Genomic DNA, 20,624 nt, shown 5'->3' with positions numbered 1-20,624 from the left:
TGCGTTTGAGTATTTCCATGGCACTTATTTTCATCGTTTAGTCCTAACCCTGCAGTTTGTAATTCTGTTCTCATGTCCAGTGAAATAAATGAATGTGTACCTGTGCTCTTTCCATAGTTTCTTTCCTTTGCATTAGCAATTCCGTAGAAGATGGGTGTGTAGGGATTAGTGAGTGGACAAATGGGTGAATTTCTTTTCCAGCCACCAATGCCACTCTCTTCCTATTATACCTGATTCTATTATAGTCACTGCTACAGTGAGCTATTTTTATGTTAGAAATGGGTCCATTCCTACCTCTCTTAGGCCAGGTAAAAAGTTGCAAATCATTGTCACACATTCTTCAAGAGCCTAGTTTAAATGCTTCTTCTGTAGAATCTTCCTCAGCCTAAGTCCCTTTCCTCTCCCTTGTTTACTCCCTCCAGTACACGGTAATTTTCCTTCTCTGCCTGCCCATAAACTTTGGTTCGTCTTGTGGCCTTTCATTATGGTTTTCTAAAATTACTTGTCTGTTTTCCAGTTACTGATTTAAGAACCCATTGAGTGGCGGAATCAGAAGACCATGTTAAGGTCTATCTCGGGGTGACTGACTGTTTCAGTTTCTTGTAACTTTTGATGGTGCCTAACATCAAGAAACCCATAGATACATGCTTTCAGGTTAAACAACTACAACACAATGAGATTGATTCTCATTCTTTCTTGATCCAGAAGGGCATAAAAGGAAAGACCCTAGTAGATATTGGGACCCTAGTAGATATTGGGACCCATGATCTCAAGTGCTGGTAGAAGTCTGTGCATACTAATTAAGAAAACGTAAGAAAGGCTGGATTGGTAAGCCTTTATGCACTAGGATGCTGGGTGGTTCTCTTCTTTAGCAAAGTCCTTCCTGGATCATGTCTGACAGGATCAGGATGGTCAGAGAGCAACTTCCTGGTGGGTGGAGCTACTCTGGAGAGAGAGAGATCAGTGTTTCCCTTTTAGGAAGATTATCAGATATGTATGTCCAACTGCTTCACTGCCTACTCCATGCCAACTAAGAAATACTTGTTTAAAGTTCAAGTCAACATGTAACATCACAACAAAATAGTTACTGTTTAATTATAAACTTCTAATAATAGCTAGCGTTTGTGCTTAGTATGTGCTGGGATTGTTACAAACAGTCTACGGGTGTTAATATATTTAATCTGCACAAGTCTTCATGAAGATAATACTACTGTTATTACCATTTTGCACAAGAGGCAAGCAAAAAACAGAAAGGTCAAATGATTTACCCAAGGTCACATAGTTAGTCATTGCAAGAGGGGGATTTCTATCCAGATATCTGTTTCAGAGTCTGTACACCACTTTGTTGGACAGTTGATTTTCCTGGTGCGTAAAGCTGGGAAAAGGCAGACCACAGAGATGTTCTGGGTGTTTCCTCTACCTATATATAAGGAGTTTCCAATCTTGAGATTTCCTGATTTATGTGGTCATTTCTACTAATTTGCAAAACTAATTAAGGGGTAGATCAGAGAGCTTCCTAGGGTTTCAATTCATAAGAAGATAGTAAATCTTACTGGAATGAATGGGAAATATGGTGTTTATAAAGTTACAGTTCCATAAATAATTCCTTGTATAACCGTAAAAATGCATATCATTCCTGCTTTCTACCTCTGACTATACAGGGCCAACAAATGGAAACTTAAGAGGTTCCTCTTAGGTGTTCTTTTATCTCCATATAATATGTTTGGGATACACAGGTATACGTTAAGTTGTGCTGCCCACTCTGAAACCAGCCAGTGACAGTTCCCTGAAGTCAACAGTGAGAGTCAGCTGGAATTCAAAATGGTAGAGTTCTATTTGATGAGAGGGAGTGATTTATTATCTAAATTTTGAACTCTGGTGTGTACCTCCTAAGACTTCACTTTGTTTGCAAATTGCAAAAGGAAAATGAAAAGAGATCAAGAACTACAGAAAAGTAGGAAGTATTTTGCCAACACGAAAGCCAGAAGAAAAAAAAAACCTTTCAAACATTTGTTGAACAATTAGCTGTAACTATAGTCTTGTAACCCACCTTGATTCTTTTTTAAACTTTTATTTATTTAAGTGAGTTTTTCCAGGACCCATCAGCGCCAAGTCAAGTAGTTGTTTGAATCTAGCTGTGGAAGGCGCAGCTCACAGTGGCCCATATAGGGATCCAATCAACAACCTTGTTGTTAAGAGAACCTCGCTCTAACCAAACGAGCTAACCGGCTGCCCTCCCCCACCTTGATTCTTAATGAGCATGAATTATTAACATGATTTAATTATGAAAAACAGAAAACTGTGAACAGGAAGACTTTCCCAAATAAAGGAAATGTTAATTTTAGGTTTGATGCATGATTTTGACATAAAATATATAATTTTATTTATAGAATGTTAGTTTCTTTTCACTGCCACAAAATAAATAGTGAACAAGTGTTTTAAAAATTATTAGTCTGTGCAGGGTTCAAAACGTGTGTCTGGTTGTCCCTAATGGCATGTGAGCTCCTTTGTGCCCAGCTGTGTCTATACATCATTAGTATTACTTAATACGTTTTCTTGAGTGCATGAAAAAATAAATGAAGTAAAAGCAATCTATACCACTTGGATATGTAGAGTACCTCTCTCTAAATGGATTGTTGTTTTTTCTGCCTTGTGTATGTCCTGGATAATTGAGTATATATATCATCTGAGCAAATTATCTCAATTCCTGTTATGAGTTGAGTTATTTATCCCCCCAAATCCATATGTTGAAGTCCTAACCTCTTATACCACAAAATGTGACCTTATTTGGAAATAGGACTGTTGTAGATGTAATTAGTTAAGATGAGCGTTTTTTGTTTTGTTTTTTTTTGAGGGTTATATAATAGCTAGTGATCATAGATCTCACAAGAGTTCCTAAGATTTCTTCAAAAAGTTAAAGTCCATCCTTCCACTTATACTTTGGAAAAAAAAAAAAAGAAGGATGTGCAAATTAAAAGTCTTTGGTATCCCAGAAAATGTCTAATCGGCAATGGAAATAAACAGATACTCCTCTTATTGATGCATGTTTAAGACTGCAGAGTTTAGTATTAAAAAATAGTAATTTTCCATGTGTTGTCATTTTTGACTCCAGAGCCATTGTGAGAACTTCTGGTGGTATAAATTATGTTTGGGTGAATACTAATTCACTCCGCAAGGAGCATGGTGTGTTCAAGATTTTCTAAATAACACATTTCACTGTATACTTTAAGTACTATGCTTATAATTTTTTAAAATTTTAATTCATTGTTTAATTTTAATTCTTTTAAGTTTAATTCATTTAGATGTGTTTAGTAGGAGACTCATGTCTGTCCCCCATCCACTTCTACCTGCAACCCCCATCCTTACACCTTCTGGTTATTGTGAGGAGAATCCCAGACATTACATCATTTCATCCCGGAATATTTCAGTTTGTATCTGTAAAAGATAACGAATTGCTTAAAAATGTAACCACGATACCATTGTCACACCTAAAAAGTTGACAATAATCCCTAAATGTCAACAAATATCCAGTCAGAATTCAGACTTCCTTGATTGTCTCCAAAATGATTTTTAATATTGGTTGTTTGGACCAGTTTCTAAACAATGTTTTCACATACATTTGGCTCTCGCATGTCCCTTAATTATCTTTTAATGAATAGATTCCCTCATCTCTTTTTTTCCCTTAGCAATTTGTTGACGAAACCAAGCAATTTATCTTATAGAGTTTCTTGAATTCTGGATTTTGCTAACTGCTTCCTTGTAGTGTCATTTAACATGTAATTTTTCTCTTTTGTATTTCCTGAAAACTGGCAATTAGATTTAGAGGCTTTGCTTGATGGTTTGATCTGATTTAGGTTCTCTTTTTTTTCCTTTATGAATACATCATAGATAATGTCTATTTCTCTCTGTCTCTCTGTCTCTCTGTCTCTCTCTCTGTGTGATGTTAATAAACATTGATGAGCATTGTTTAGATTTATTATTTTATTAAGCATTTGAAAAAATGGTGCTCTAACATTTCTTCATCATTTAATAGCTGGAATATTATACTTTCCACTTTATGTCATATTGTACTTATAGAACTATACAAGATACCTTGTTAGACCTTAGGCTCTTTGAGAGTTTACGTTATCTTTTGCTGATCCTTAAGACAACCCTGAGAAGTTTTTGTGGTGAAGTAGTACTATCTTCACTTTACAGAGAAGTTAAATCACTTGGCTAAAATTTCATGGCAGAGCTGGAATTTTTGGAACCAGGTTTCCTGATTCCTAGTTCATGCTCTTTCTATGCTGCCTCACTAATGAGGCACAGAGATTGTGAACTTCCATTTGGAAACGAATGGTTCCATGCTTATAAAATGCTGAGTGTACAGAGTGTGCTCAATATTGCTCATTATTCAACACACAGAAAGACATCCTGTGTATCTTGAGAAAGACTAAAGAAAATAAGGCAGGCTGACCCCAGAGTTCTTGACTGCCTTCCTTTCTGCTGCACTCCTGTTAGGGAATGATATTCCTTGCTTTTCTGGGTTTGGCTTTCAAGGGAGAAATGGTATCTGGTTATCATATGCACAGGTGATAATACTATATCCCTACATTAAAAGGCATAAGAAGAATACTGAGCTAATATCTCTTTATAGTTTTAATTTGTATTTTTATGATGATTAGTGATGTTGAGCACCTTTTCATATAACTGTTGCTTATTTATATGTCATTGGAGAAATGTCTGTTCAGATCCATTTCCTCTTTTTTAATTTTTGCTGTTGATTTGTAGGTGTTCCTTATATTTAAATATTAACCTTTTATCAGCTATATTATTTGCAAATATTTTCTTCCATTCCATAGATTGCCTTTTCATTTTGTTGATTATTTCCTTTGCTGTGCAGAAGCTTTCTCATTTGATATCATCCACTTGTTTATTTTTGCTTTTGTTTCCTGTACTTTTCCTGTCATATCCAAAAAGTCACTTCCAAGGGCAACGTTAAGAGGCTTTCCCCCTGTGTTTTCTTCTAGGAATTTTACGGGTTCAGCTCTTACATTTAACTCCTTAATCCATTTCAGGTTGCTTTTTGGTAGAGTGTAATGTAAGGGTCCAATTTCATTCTTTAGCACGTGAATATTCAGTTTTCCCAACATTATTTATTGAAGAGCCTATCCTTGCCCCATTTTGTATTCTTGACACCCTTTTTGAAAATCAGTTGACTGTATGTGTGTGGGTTTACTTCTGGACTCTCTATTTTATTCCATTGGTCTATACGTCTGTTTTTATGCCAGTACCATATTGTTTTGATTATTGTAGTTTTGTAAAAAATACTGTATGGTATACTTAAAATTTTTATAACAGTGTAGATATTTATATTATGCTTGGATCTTATAATAAATAAATAAATAAATAAATAAATAAATAAATAAATAAATAAATAAAATGGGAGGAATCTTTTGGAGGTGATAGATATGTTTATGGCATGGTTATGGTGATGTTTTCATGGTTGTATATCTACAAACTCATCACATGATCTCCTAGGCACATGATCTCCTAGTATTTTTTCAATGTATTCAGCTTCCAAAATCCTATATTTATTAGTCCATTGTCTGAAAACACTATCTTGCTTCCTCTGACGTTTTTCAAAAGGGACTGTAGAACTTCTGTGACTAGTCCTGAAGCATGCCAAGGTTAACTGGAAACTCTAGGTTCCTTATTTTTGCATTCTATTCAGTTCGTATTGATGAAGTTTGAGTTAAAAATATATCTTATGCTTATTTAGAATCAGGTAGTTTTAGACAATACACTTATTTCTTAGTTAGCATTGAATGGATCACAATTTATCGTGCTCCGGATGGAATAATATACATGAAAACTCTTAAGTTCTTTAAAATAAAATTTTATGAAAGTATAAAAAACATTGCTTTTCCTCTCAGAACTCTTCTTTTATGAGGAATTTTTCATTTTTACTACTCCTGATAGGGCGATTGAACTCCTAAAAGTGATTTGGATATAGTAGTACTCACAGAATACAAACAAGAGAGTTGAAAGGAAAAGGCCTTTTCAAGTAACATATGCAAGTATAGGAATTGAGTGGACTGGGTTCTGGCTTTGCACCTCTCGAAGAAGTTGGTTCATAAGATGTCTCCTCATAAAGACATAAAGTAAAAGAACCAACAGCATGAACCCAGTGACAACCTGAAGATCATTAGCTTCATGAAAACAAAATTCTTTATCACACAGAGAAGTTATTTCAAATGCAATTGGTTCCAAGATTTGGACATCCATCCATCTGTGCACATCTAAATTACCTGGACCATGCTGATTCCTGAGTGAGGAACTTTGAATACTCACATACAGCCCTGGTTCTTCCCATATTGTCTTATACGCCCACTTTAACTACTGCCCTCATATTTACAGAGAGATGCCTAGCATTATTATGTAGTCCAGTTTTATAGGAAATAGCAGAAAAGAAAGCTGAAAAAATGGAAAACTCACATGGATTATCGGCTCCTTCCTTCAGTGTCCACTTTGAAGAATCTATACAAGAAAGAAGAAAGCCTGTATCTAAGGAATTACCAGAAAAAAAATTAAGCCAAACCCATATCGATATCAAAGGCTTGTGCTGAGGGTGACCAGACAGTAATGGGAAGATAAACTGACGGAGAGTGAGTTCATGAAAGATAGATAATGAAACATTATACACCACACAGATTGGAAATATGGGGACAAATAAGTCAATAGTTTTTTAAAAAGCACAAAAAAGACCTTCAAAGAGATAAGAGGGTTTTATTTCTTTCTCATTGCTGCTGTAACAAATTACCACAAATTTAATACCTTAAAACAATGTATATATATTCTCTTACAATACTGGAGGTCGGGTACTTTGTTATGGCAGCCCTAAGAAATTAATATACCAGGTAAACTCATATATCCTCAGGTTCCTGGAATTTGGTTGTGGACATCTTGGGCGGGGAGTGGGGGGACAGTTGTGGGGGGGGCAATAATCTACCTACCACAGGAGTATGTTAGTAGCACAAATTAACAACAACAAAAAGAACCAAGGAGGAATATTAGATATGACAAAGAGTTGACATAAAGAACCAATTTGATGGAATAAATAGCAAGAAAACAAGAGCCAAAGAATGAGTTTGTGAGCAGGTAAATTGGAGCAGGAACCTTCTCAGAAGAAGCAGTAAATAATAACGAAGGAGGAATATACAGCATAGAAGTAAAAGTTCCCAAATCTAGATAATAAGCTACCCCAGAAGGGGCAGAGGGAATACAAAGGGCAAAATAATTATCATAAATGTCTCAGAATTAAATAAAGATGTAAGACTTTAGATTAAAAGAACCCAGAGATTGACACACAGGATAGATGTGGAAAAACTTTACACTTAAACATCGTGTCAAAAGTTAACTGTATGAATACAAAGAGAAAATTCTAAAATCTTCCATAGAGAAAGAATAGATCAACTACAATAGAAGAGAAATCAGACTGACATCAGACTTCTCAAGATCAATGTTGTATATATGTATCAAAGAAGAAAACTTGATTTAGTTAAAAGAAAGGGGAAAAAAGATGCATGGGGAAAGTATAATAATTGGAAAATTATGAAAAAGAGTCATAATATAGTAATTTTAATAAATATAAATTGATCATTTCACCAATTAAACAATAGAGATTTAAATGATATTTAAAATAATTAAAATAAAAAAAATCAACAACACATTGTTTAGATTCAATTCAGGCAAAAAGATGAAGGAAATTTGAAAATAAAAGGATACAAACTCATACTGACCAATGTGAATCGAGAGAAAGTTAGAGTAGCAATATTAATATCTGACTTCAGATATATCAAACCAAAAATGTTATATTGGAAAAATGGTGATGGTGACATATATTGGTAAAGAAAATAATAGGGTAACGGGTAAAATCAGCATTTATATAGATGCTTTAACAATATAGCCTCAAAATATACAAAACAATAGTGGCATAATAGTGGAGAGAAATAGATTTATCAACATATGTCCCAAGAAATTTTAATACGCTCCCGTCAGAAATTGATAAATAAATCAGAGAAACACTAAATAGAGACATAGAAGAACTGAGTAATGTAATAAAAAAAGAACTATTTTACATATTGATGATGTTGATATATCTAGACATGTTTTACATAATATTATTTACATTTACCATTTTATATATGTAGACATATGTATGTATACATGTGTGTCTGTGTGATTATATTGGGCACCTGGATAATCCAGGGCAATATCCCCATGTCAAGATCCTTAAGTTAATCACATATACAGATTTCCTTTTGTCATGTGTAGTGGGTTAAATTTTGTCTTGCAAAAGATATACACAAACACACACATATGCACACAAACACAACTCAGTACTGAAGCAACTGAGAATACAAATGATCACACAAATCATTTATGAGTACAAAGTGTTCGCTCACATGGGAAATTTACTATATCATAAAGGGAGCCTCGATAAATTCCAAAAGAATCAATATCATGTAGGCTATATTCTCTGACCAGAATCAATTGATGCTAGAAATGCTTAAAAAGCAATGTATAGTTTCCATAATCCTTAATTTCAGATTTTATATTAATAAGTAATATTTGGGTTAGAAGGAGATTATTAAGGGAATTATGAAGTTTTAGGACTCAAACAACAATGCAGCCTCACTTGTCACATTTGTAAGACACAGTCCTGTGACAGTAATGTATAGTTTCAAATAAATGTACGAAGACAGAGAGTTTGAAAATGAATGAGCTAAACATTCAGTTCAAGAAGCTGAAAATGTAATAAAGTAAATTCAAAGAAACCAACTGAAAGAAATAAGGAAGGAGGAATTAATAACAATAAAAGAGATAAATTAATACAGTAAAGAAATACCATAAAATATCAACAAAACTAAGTCTCTAGAAACACTAAGAAAAAGAAAAAACAAAATGAAAACAAAATTGCAATGAAAAGAAACTATAGCTACAGACATAACAGATTTTAAATAAAAACAACATTATGAACAACTATATAATGATATACTTGATAACCTATAAGAAGTAATAAACTACTTAGAAAAATTAGAAAAACTGTATAGACCAATAAGCAGTAGAGACATTAAAATGGTCACTAAAGATCTCATAGCCACCAAAATTTTGTAGCCCTTAGTCATTTCACAGGAAATTTCTACTAAATTAAGAAAAAAAAAATCTTATAATTTTTTTTCCCCAGAAAAGAAGCACTAACAGCTTATTTAATGAGATTACTGCAATCTTCATCCCAATACCAGTAAAGGCAATAAAAGAAAATTCTAAGCCAATTTCACTTGTGAATGCATGTTTCAATATTCTAAATTCAATATTAGATAATCAAACACTTGTTTATTAAACAACATAAAGTATTCAGATAAAGTTTATTTCAGGAACGCATTGAGGTCTCAACATAAGAAAATATATGAAGAGAGAGAATTCACCATATTAATAGACATACAGAAAAAAAGGGAAAAAATATGACTATCTAAATTGATGCAGAAAAAGCATTTGATAAATGTAAACATTTGTTAAATTAAGTAGTATGCATTAGAATATGCTAAAAGCTAGAAGAGCTATGCTAATGTAATATGTTCTAGGAATCTAGGACAAGCTTAGAGTTTTGTTAATGGCTTGGCCCCATCACTGTACTTTGATTGAAGTTGTTCTTCCATTCCCAGAAGTCCATTAAGGAAGGCAGCAAGAATTTTGCTGAAGCATAAAATGACTGGGCAGAAAATGGCCAAAGCAGGGGAAGAGTTATAACTGCAGCTTTTCAAATAGACTAGGGCAGAGTGGGATGAGAGCCTGAGAAATCAATACAAAGATGACTGTCAGCCAAGCCAGAGACCAGTAGTTGCCTGGACACGTTTACTCATTCCTATCCCAAACAATAAATCTCTATAACCTTAAAAATTTGCTCTTATAAAAATATTAGAACTTTTGGAGAAAAGATCTTACTATTTTAGTAGGAAAAAGATTCTACTTCTCAGCTGTAATCACAGTTAACACTTTGGTGTATAGCCAAATATATATACTGTGGAGGAGAAAAAAATCCATAACCATAAAGGACTACCAATCTGTTTTGTTAACAAGAACATTCTCTAAAATTTATTACCACTATCATTTAAACTAACAGCTTTTCCTCCTCTCTGGTCCATGCTCTTTCTTGTTTGGGGGCCGCGGAGGGGGGGTCACATTCAAATGACTGTAGTGGTCAGGCAGATTTGAGGAGACAGGTAAGTTCCTAGGGAATGGTTTGACTGTGTGATCAAGAGAAAGTGTGATTAATGGTCAGGGCATTAAAGACAAAGCACATCTGTGGGTCACCAGTGTGCAATCCCGCCTTAAATTACAACTCTTATCCTCATAGCATATATATGGCTGAGAAAACACCAAATCTTTACATGTGAGAGAGGAATATTTAGCAAGAAATGGTCCTGTGGTACACTATGTAGTACTATTTATAGGCCATAAATATACAGAGAAAGATATCTTTTGTGGTGTTGGGGTGTTATTATATATCATCATCACCATATTTATTTTGCTTTTTAATTTACAAGTGTTATTAGAATCTTCATTCCATTATTTCTCATAGAAGCTTTGGATGAAAAATGGAAACAATGTTGTCTGTGTTTTACGTATGTGGAAGTTCAGTATCGGAGTGTTTGATGATTTATCTTAGTCCCATAGGTGTTAAGTGGCAGAACTGGCACAGTCCTTGTGCTGAGATACTGCAGTGAGCATCTTTTCATTGTCACAGTGTCCCTTTTGCCACCCTACATGGAGCCTCTGAAGGAGCCATATTGCAAGTTGACCTCAATCCTTGACCAGGCTGTCCAATGAGTTTCATCCCTAGAACGTGGGGACTTGGGACAAAGAGAGCAATGGCATACTCTCTCCAGAGGAGAAAAGCCATGATGGGTAAACCTTTATAACCCTTGACACTCTTGGCAATCTATGGATTGGGGCATAGAAGAAGTCCCAAGAGAAATAGGGGAGAATGAAACAAGCAATAAGCAGACAAAATAGATGGAGTGAGAAATTCTATGGCATTCCAACTCCTGTGTCCAAACACACTTAAAGCTGCATTCCTATCTTTCCACAATTTAATTGCTCAATTTTTCTTTGGATTATACTAAGATAAATTCTCCCAACAGACTCCTTTTATGTTTAAGCATTAGATGAAAGAAGTTTTTATTAGACTTAAAGTGACTTAATAGGGCTTCGCACTTTCTGGGTCTAGCAGGTGTTTAAAGATGAGTTTTTCTCTCATGAGGTTTTCAGAGGACCCACCAAATACTTAGGAACTTCTTACTGGTAGTTCTCTTGTGTAAGTTCTCCTGCAGCTCCTCACTTACTTTCTCCTCAGTTACGAGGAATCTAGCAGGCCATACATGTAAGTGACATTGCCCTTCCCAGTGGGTTTTGTTGGATAAGACATAATAGAAACTTTCACAAGTGCTCTCTTTTGTGCATGCCCCCTAGGTAATGTACTGGAATCCAGGTGCCCTTTGACCTGATGAGCTCTGGAGTGGAGGGAGACCTCATAGTCCTTACGTTCATTCCTCAACACCTAATCACCTTGCCTCTAGCTCTTTATATTTGTCAGGTGGGAGTCAAATTCCAGTCTACTGGGTTTCTCATACTTTGTGCTCACATGTTAAGCTTTCCCAGTAGTACCCTGAAGCTCCTCTAAGTAGTTTTCAGGTGAGAATGGACACACCAGACCTCTCCATTAGCTGTAATTCATTAGCAGAGCTCTTACCTGAGAAATCGTCTTCAAAAATTCTCTCCCCACTGAAAGAATCAAGCAATGAATCTCCTTTTCCTCTATGAACTGTACTTGAGGGTAATCACATGGTCAATGAGGGTAGTCTCTCTTGATAAAATTATTACAGTCAATATTACCATGTTATAAACAAAGAAGGAATAATAGGTGTGAATATCACCATTTTGTGAACGCTTAGTGATATAGTTGATCTAGGAAATGGTCATTTATAGCTGTTTCCACCACGAAAAGAGAAACTACTAAACATTATATACTTCTTGATAGTTACATGAAAACAAAAAGCCATCTTGGGAAGCCGTCTGTGGTGAAGTGTAAGGAGTTTGGAATCAGGCATACCTGGTTTTGAATCCTATCTCTGCCATTGATTAGATATGTGATCTTTGGTGAGTTATTTAATCTCTCTTGGTCTCAGTTCTCCACTAGGTAAAACTGGAATAATATTTATCTCTTTGAGTCATTGTGAAAATTAAAATAAGATGAGCTACATAGACTTCTAGCATGTATTAGGTTCTCAGTTGTCTTTCAATTGTGTTTCAGCTGTATTTCCTTTTTCCCTTTCATATTGACGCAATTTAAAGGTTAAGGAAAACCCACCAGCAAGGGCTCCATCTTGAAAAACATGGTGAACTGGCAAAGTTAAGATTTAGTGGGAAAGGTATGATTTGAATCATATATTTCTTTAAAGGTATGATGATACCAAGTTGAAGTTTATAGACAGTTACAGTTATTTATTTAGGTTATTAATTTATCAACACCGCAGGAACTAGACACTGGGCATGTACTGTAGGGTCTGCCAAATGAGGCAGGAAGCAAAACCCTTTCCTCCTGCAGGGTCTCTCCAGCAACCTCTACTGAGGAAGTTTGACATTGTACGGTTGGCAGTGGGAAAATATTTAAAGGACCCAGATACTTTATTACAGAGCAGGCAAAAAGAAAGAATTTGGAGCTGAGAGATGATAATTGATGACTGGCAAAAGGGGTGGAGAATTCATGATTGGAAATGTATGTTAGCATTTGATGAGAGCAGTTGTCTTAATCTCACACTATGCATTGGCTTAATGATTCAAACCATGATATCAACGTACCCATGCCTCCTGGTGATAGTACACTGAAATTGCATTGAAATCTTTGTGCCTCTTTGAAGTGGCTTTTATAATTGAAATTTCATAGCATAGTCTATAAAACTATAGCAAACATAACAGTCTAATCCAGAGTTCCAAAATGACAAATTACATTAAAACAAACAAACTAACAAATCCTGTTTCTAGTTAGATCCACTAAGCCTATAGCATAGGTATTACTGTATAAATTTGAATGTGGTTTGATTGGATCCTACAAGATCTAGTTAAGTGTCAAGGTCAGGAGTTCAAATGCTATTTAATACAACTCCTCAGGTTATCCAGGTTTAAGACTTTTGCAATGGGTGAGTAACCAAAAGAAGGTCCAGGCTGGTTCCAGATTTGCAAAAGGGGTTGATACATAGGTTTTAGAATAAGTTCATGATCCTAGTAACCGAGTGACTGCTGAGCATGTGAAAGGGTCACCAGGACCGATGAGTATTACTAATACACTTAGAAGTAGATGCAATACATACTTTTTTGGCCTGGACTTGTATAAATGTAGATTTTTATGCATGTTTAATCTACATTTACCTTACTCCTTTGACATGTGGAATTTTTGACAATACATTTCTTTTGAAGAAAGAAATGAAGAGAATTTTTATGAAGAGAATTTTTGAAAACTTTCTCCTTTGTTTTGCATGGCTCTATTTTTTTTTTCTCTCCTAGGTTCTTTCCTCTGGAACCTCATCTTAAGTGTCAGGAATTTTCAGAGCTCCATCCTTGATTCTCTTTTTCATTCCATATATTCTTTTCAGGATGGCAGTGTAACCTCGTACTTAAAAGTATAATAGGACTTTGAGTTAGAGAAACCTTGAATATTAGCTCTGACCTTTCTGCTTTGTGATCTTGGGCAACTCAATATCTCCAGTCTCAATTTCCTCATCTGTAAAAATGAATTACCCTCTCTTACCTCTCAGAATTGTTGAGATTTTGAAATGAGAAGTTGCATAAAAGCCCTTACAGTGCTTGGCACATAGAAGGTACTGAATAAACAGTACTTATGATTACCCATTTTTTCAACTGCAAATAATATGCTTATGATTTTAGATCTTCAGCTAAAGCTTTTCTGTTGGGCCCCAAATCTCTACATGCAACAATCTATTTCATGGGTTTCCAATGCCAATTTGTGGCCTAAGTCCATGATGGGGATTACATTGGTACAAGAGGAATTGGCAAAAAAATAAGGACACTTTAGTTGAGTTTTAAGTGAAGGCAAGTTTACTTTGTTTAATAAGTTGCCTTTTATATTAAGATTCACTATTTAATTTTTGGTGTTGAAATATCCTTTTATAAAAAGGAAAGGCTGATATTAGTAGACAATAATCTTTTTTTTTAATGTATCCTGAATTAGCAAAATAAAAAGTTGGTGGTCTTAAATTGTTTCCTCATATTTATTTGGAAATTTTACTGGTATGTGAAACCTGAAAGCTTTGAAACCACTGATCTGTTGGACAGCTTTACTTGAATAAACCAGGAACACCGCAAACTTGACACTGTAATAGTATATTTATCTCCTTCTTCCTCTACACAGAAAATCCAATTCTTTTTTTATCATATATCATAAAAGATGTCATAATTATCCATCCCAGTTGGTTGTCAGAAATATATGAGTTGTCCTCAAAACCTTGGTAATGAAGTTACCCTTACGTTCAGTTGGTCCCTAAATCCTTCAGACTACCTCTTGATATTTCTTTTTTTTTTAAATTTATTGGGGTGACAATTGTTAGTAAAATTACATAGATTTGAGGTATACAATTCTGTATTACATCATCTATAAACCCCATTGTGTGTTCACCACCCAGAGTCAGTTTTCCTTCCATCACCATATATTTGATCCCCCTTACCCTCATCTCCCACCCCCCACCCCCCTTACCCTCTGGTTACCACTAAACTATTGTCTGTGTCTATGAGTTCTTGTTTCTCATTTGTTTGTCTTGTTCTTTTGTTGTTTTTGGTTTATATACCACATATCTCTTGATATTTCTTGATTCATACCTATTGCCTCTACCATGATTTTTTTCGTTGTTGAAATTGTTTCCTTTCTACCTCAACTCTCTTCATTCCAAGTCATCCTTTCCTAAACTGCCAGAATGATCTTTTACTTCCTTGCCTAAAATACCCCAGGGTCTTCCATCTCTTTTAGTGTTAGACTTTTTAGTATAGCCACAAAGTCCCTCCTTTCCCAACTGCTCCTTCTCCCTCACGCGGACCCCTCATGCATGCCCTCATTAACTGCATGCATCTCGATTGTCTTGGAATCTTTGCACGTCCACTTCCAGCTGCTGGTCTTCTCTCCTTACCCAGAAAATCCCAATTAGTCCTTCAAATCTCAGTTCAAGTTTCTACCATCGTAAGCCTTGCCAGAAATACTCATCTGAGCCTTGCATCTCTCTTCTCTGGCTCCAGACCTTTCCTAGAGCACTTCAACCACAGTTTGATGCAGTTTTTTGTTACATAACTAGGTTTCATTCTCATCTGTGAGAAACTGCTGAGGGAATCACACCTTCCATCTCAGTGTTTCAGTGCTTAATACAATCCCTGATACATTGTAGGTGCTCAATAACTACCAGCCACATAAATGACTATAAGCTTAATATTATCTAGTTAGTAAATCTGTTAGACCACATTTCTGTTTCTAAGAACCCTACAGATTAAAGTGTTTATAGAAAAGTGGTAGAAAGCCATAGTCATTGTATTTATTTTATAACCTATCTACCTAGAGGATCAAGACAGATCAAAACTATTTGGTGTGTTGGCACATTTTTATACCATTTACTTTTATTGTTGAATAAAAGTGTGTGGCTGAGGGTATGACTGGGGAGACGGGCAAAGGAAATAGAATCCTTGTTATTCAGCACGGCTACATGTCCCTAGGCTCCAGCTCTGCTCTGCAGCCAAGATTTGCTTATAAAAATGAAATGTGCTCTTTACTTTTAGGTAGCTCAGTATGTCTTCTATGCTGTGTGTAAAAATAACCAGAAATATAAATTTAAAAAGATTGTTAAATAAGATCATCTGATCCAATAGCTTGTCTTCTGGAGGCAAGGTCCTAAAATCTTAATAATCATTCATTATTTTTTAAAGGACGGGTTTTCTTGTGAATTATATGTCAAAATTCAGAGGGGATCCCGAGTAGTATCCATTGCTTATCTATAACCATGCTTCTAACCTCAATCATGCTGTCTAGAAGGGCAGATCAGAGAGAAGAAATGTGCTTGCCCACTCAGGGCCGCTGAGCCTGAGGAAAGGTTTACATTATCGAGACCTGATCCAAGTCTTAAATTTTCCTATAATCTGTCACATCAGATATATTCTTGCTGGTGTGAAAACGCTCTGACACTCTTTCAGTCAGGATTTATAGGTCTGCAATTAATAAACAACCAACTGAGTATTTGAGACATTTTGTTCTCTTTAATGACAGAGAGTCTGAAGGAGGCAGTGTGTCTAGTTCATCAGCTCACTGATGTCATCAAAGAACCAGTCTCTTTGTACATTTCCTCAGCACATTGATCTTTGTCCTTTGTTCCATCATGGTGGTAAGATAGCTGCTGAAGTTTTAAGCATTTCTATGATGCACCATCAACCCAAATAGCTGAAATAAAACAGACATTAAAGTCGTGATTGGTAAGACTAACATGATTCAGTCCATGGGGATGGGGACATAGTCAGCTCAAACACAGGTGGGCTTCTGTGAGGAAAAAAGAAAGGAGAGATGGCTTTTGGGTAGGCAAATGACCTTGTGGGTTACACAATCCTGACCTTTGAACTATATGAAATGTACAGTGTTGCAAAAGGCTCCAACTTGGGGTTTTACTTCTACTGTGTCTGTACCCAGACTGTCCATAATTTAAACTTCCTTTCTTATTGGCAACCCCCCCCGCCCCCATCGCCACCCAGAGGATTTAAGCAAGCCCTATGTATTTAGTACTATATATTTGGTTGAATGATGTGAATGTACCAATACTAACATAATTTTTCCACAAATGCTTTATGATTCACCCAAATAATTTGGAGTTAATGGAAAGTGAATAATGACTATGGATACTGAGTGAATAAAAGCTGCTTAAACCACAGGGAATGTTTTTAACAATGGGAAAAAAACCTATCTAATTTACAACTTAAACCAGTGAAAGATTCACATTGGACATTTATATTTGGGAAAAAGGAAAAAAGTCATCTGCTAATAACATTTAATCACATTCTAGAGATTAAAGAGACAAGGTGGATAAGATATCCATTTTTTCACTTCTTAAATTGGAGTAAGGTAATCCAGTCATGTCCTCCAGAGAGAGAAAATGTATTACCTTGTAACTTTCTTTATTAGTGTGAACTACCCTTTGCCTTAGCCTTTTCTCTGTCCTAGTTGGGCATATCACAATGGCTGCCCATATATTGAAAAACACATGGAACTCAATGGAGACGAATTAATCTTCCTATAGTAAGACACTTAAAATTAAAAAAAGATGAGTGGAAAAAAAACGGCACAGAGAGGAAAGACAAGATAAGTATCTCAAACACCTGAACATGGAGAAGATTCAGTCCTTTGCAGGGAACCACAGCCAGACTTTGTAACAGGAGAGGAAGTCATCTGGAAAATGGCATTTCTCACACACCGGCTGTAAGTCAGTCTCTTGGGCAAGAGTATCAAGTTAAACAACACTTGCAGTTCTCTCATTTCTATGAATGTAATAAGAGTCCAGTAATAGAATCATTCTTTTGTTCAGTGGTTTTCCACCTGCTGCTTGCATCCTGCTAAAGTCATCCTCTTCTCCAAAGTCTTGCCCACCAAGTTTCATATGCTTAATTTCATACATCCCTTTGGTGGACAAATAGATCAATAGTGTCAGAAGTCACCCTGAAGTGCAACCAAATAAGAAATAAAGCTGAATTGTGAACATTAAAATGTGGGTCATTTAACAGCTGGACAAGAACAGTGTGAGAGTAAGTTAAGAAATAGGAGGACAGAAAGAGAACTAAATACAAATACACAAATGACAAAAAAAAAATGAAGATTTTCAGAAAATAAGGAAGTGAAAAATCAATTGCGTTACACACAAGACAGCAGCAAAGTAGGAGAAAAGAACTACACTGATTGGGAAAATGTGGATTATGGTTCTGGCTTCACCATCTATGTAATTTTGAACAAGCCACTTAATCTTAACTTTTTAAAAATAGCTTCATTGAAATGTAATTTACATCCCATACCATTCACCCTTTAAAGTATACAATTCAATGCTTTATATACTACTATATTCACAGAACTGTATAACAATTACCACAATCTAGAGCATTCCATTACCTCAAAAAGAAGCCCCATAAACCTTAACAGTCGCTCTTATTTCCTCTTCCCCAACCCTGACAGTTTCTGTCTCTATTAATTCTGTATATTTCATATAAATTTCACCTAGTGTAATGTTTCCAAGGTTCATCCATGTTGTACAACATGTATCAGTAGGACTTCCTTCTTTTTTATCGCTGAATAATATTCTGTTACAGGGATATACTAAATTGTATTTATCCACTTTTCAGTTGATAGATGTTTGTTTTTTCCTCTTTTTTTCCCTTCAGCTATTATACATAATGCTGCTATAAGCATTCATATAAAAGTTTTTGCAAGCCATTTAATCTTGCCATGACCTCATCTGTAAAACAATACTAAGAGTTTATACTCTATGTTTCTACTTTTGAGGAAATCCTCACTTTAGATTTCTAATTGATTTATGACACAGGTATTGAGGAATACAACAGAGATATGGTTTCAGCTGCTATTCCTAGTAAAACAATTAGTAATAGAATATTTTACTTTCCCCTTTCAGTTGATAAATAGATGAGAACTGTTTAAATATTTGTGAAGTAACAGACCATTTACCTTGCTTTTGTATTCATTTATTCATCGAATGTTGACCAAATGTTTATGAGTGCCAATAATGTGCTATTTCCACAAGATAAATAATGGTGAATAATAGAGAACATGCACATAAAACATTTGTATTCTGGTAGAAGAGAGAGAACATGTATACAAATCCATAAAATACATGGCAGAAAGTGAAAACAAAACTTAATGAGATTCAGATGCAGCGTCTGTGAGTTGTTCAGAGTATAATTCTTTGCCTACCATGGTATTTCAACAGATTCTTTGTTGAAACAAAATTCTTGTTGAAATGATCTAGGAAAAGAGAGGTTTATTTAAATATGGAAAATGGGAAGGATTCAAGTAGAAGCTAGTGGCTGTTGAAAGATGCTGTTGGAATGTTACATTGGTATATAATAATTGCCAAGCAGATCTAGAAGTGGTGGTAGCAGCTAGTTACAGAAGCTTAAAACTTGTGCCTTATGGAGCTGGAGACCAGTAGATGATAATGATGAGAAGGTCTCAAGATCGGAAAATTAAGTTCGCGAACTCATCCTAGAAAAAGGGCTACATGCCTCATTGCTGAATATCACTACGGTCACCTTCGAAGTCCTCCCCTTGGGAAGCTATGCACTGATGCCAGAGCCCAGTCTACCCTTCAAAGCAATTTTGGAACTCTTTTTCTGGAATGGCCAACAGAGCTGTTTGATGTCCTAAATGTCAACAAAATGTCTTCCTTTTAATATTTCCTTTATCTTCGGGTAAAGAAAGAGGTCACTGGGGGCCAGATCAGGTGAGTAGGGAGGGTGTTCCAATACAGTGATTTGTTCACTGGCTAAAAACTCTCTTACAGACAGTGTCCTGTGAGCTGGTGCATTGTCGTGATGCAAGAGCCATGAATCGGCGAAAAGTTCAGGTCATTTAACTTCTACACCCAGCCTTTTCAGCACTTCCAAATAGTAAACTTGGTTAACTCTTTGTCCAGTTAGTACACATTCATAATGAATAATCCCTTTGATGTCAAAAAAGGTTAGCAACATCGTTGCAACAAATTCACGAACTTAATTGTCAGACTTTGTACATGGCCAAGGCTTTAAAGCAAAGGGACTTTGCTTTTTGACTAAAGCTCCTGATTTTTCAATGACATCGTTGACCAGTGGGTGAACATCACCTTTTGCCTTCTCCAGAATTTCTTGTTTTTTGAAGAAAAGAAACTGTTCAAGCTACTGTTAATCAAGTTTTCTTTACTTCAGCTAAACTTATTTATAACCGATAGAGTAGGAAATACATATTTCTCTTCCTAAATGAATATTAAACTTTTATTGAGGTCTTTAGATTATGAGAAACTTCCAGCTCAGAGCTTATTGTCATTTGGCTTTTTAGGAAAATTCAAAATTTGACATTCCTCTTTAACCCTATCAGGGCAATACCATAGCCCAACTTTACCATCCTGAAGCAGTAATTGCTTAAAAAGCTTTTACCAGGGACACCACTCTCTTTGAATTTCTTGCTGTGTGTCTCTTTTTCTCTCCTTTTCCATCTCCCTCTGTCTTCTTGATTGTTGTTGCTTTCTTCTCTCTATTTCTAGGCCATCACCCTTTCTTTGTGTTCCTAACCTAGACAAAAACTATACTTCATTATATTCACTGAATATCTTTTTTCTTCTGTATCCTAATGAAAAATGGGTAAGATGTTTTAATTTATGGATTCATAATTTTACCTTATTCCAAAGAGGATTTGTATTGCTACACTTTTAATTTTCTTTCATTAAAAACCCAGCTGCTGCCATAATATCTTGGGTGACCTGTGTGGACGTTGATTGGTTGTCTTGAGT

This window comes from Rhinolophus ferrumequinum, chromosome 5 (genome assembly GCF_004115265.2).
Source record: "Rhinolophus ferrumequinum isolate MPI-CBG mRhiFer1 chromosome 5, mRhiFer1_v1.p, whole genome shotgun sequence".
NCBI classification, from domain to species: Eukaryota; Metazoa; Chordata; class Mammalia; order Chiroptera; family Rhinolophidae; genus Rhinolophus; species Rhinolophus ferrumequinum.
Note: the sequence above shows the minus strand (reverse complement) of the source record.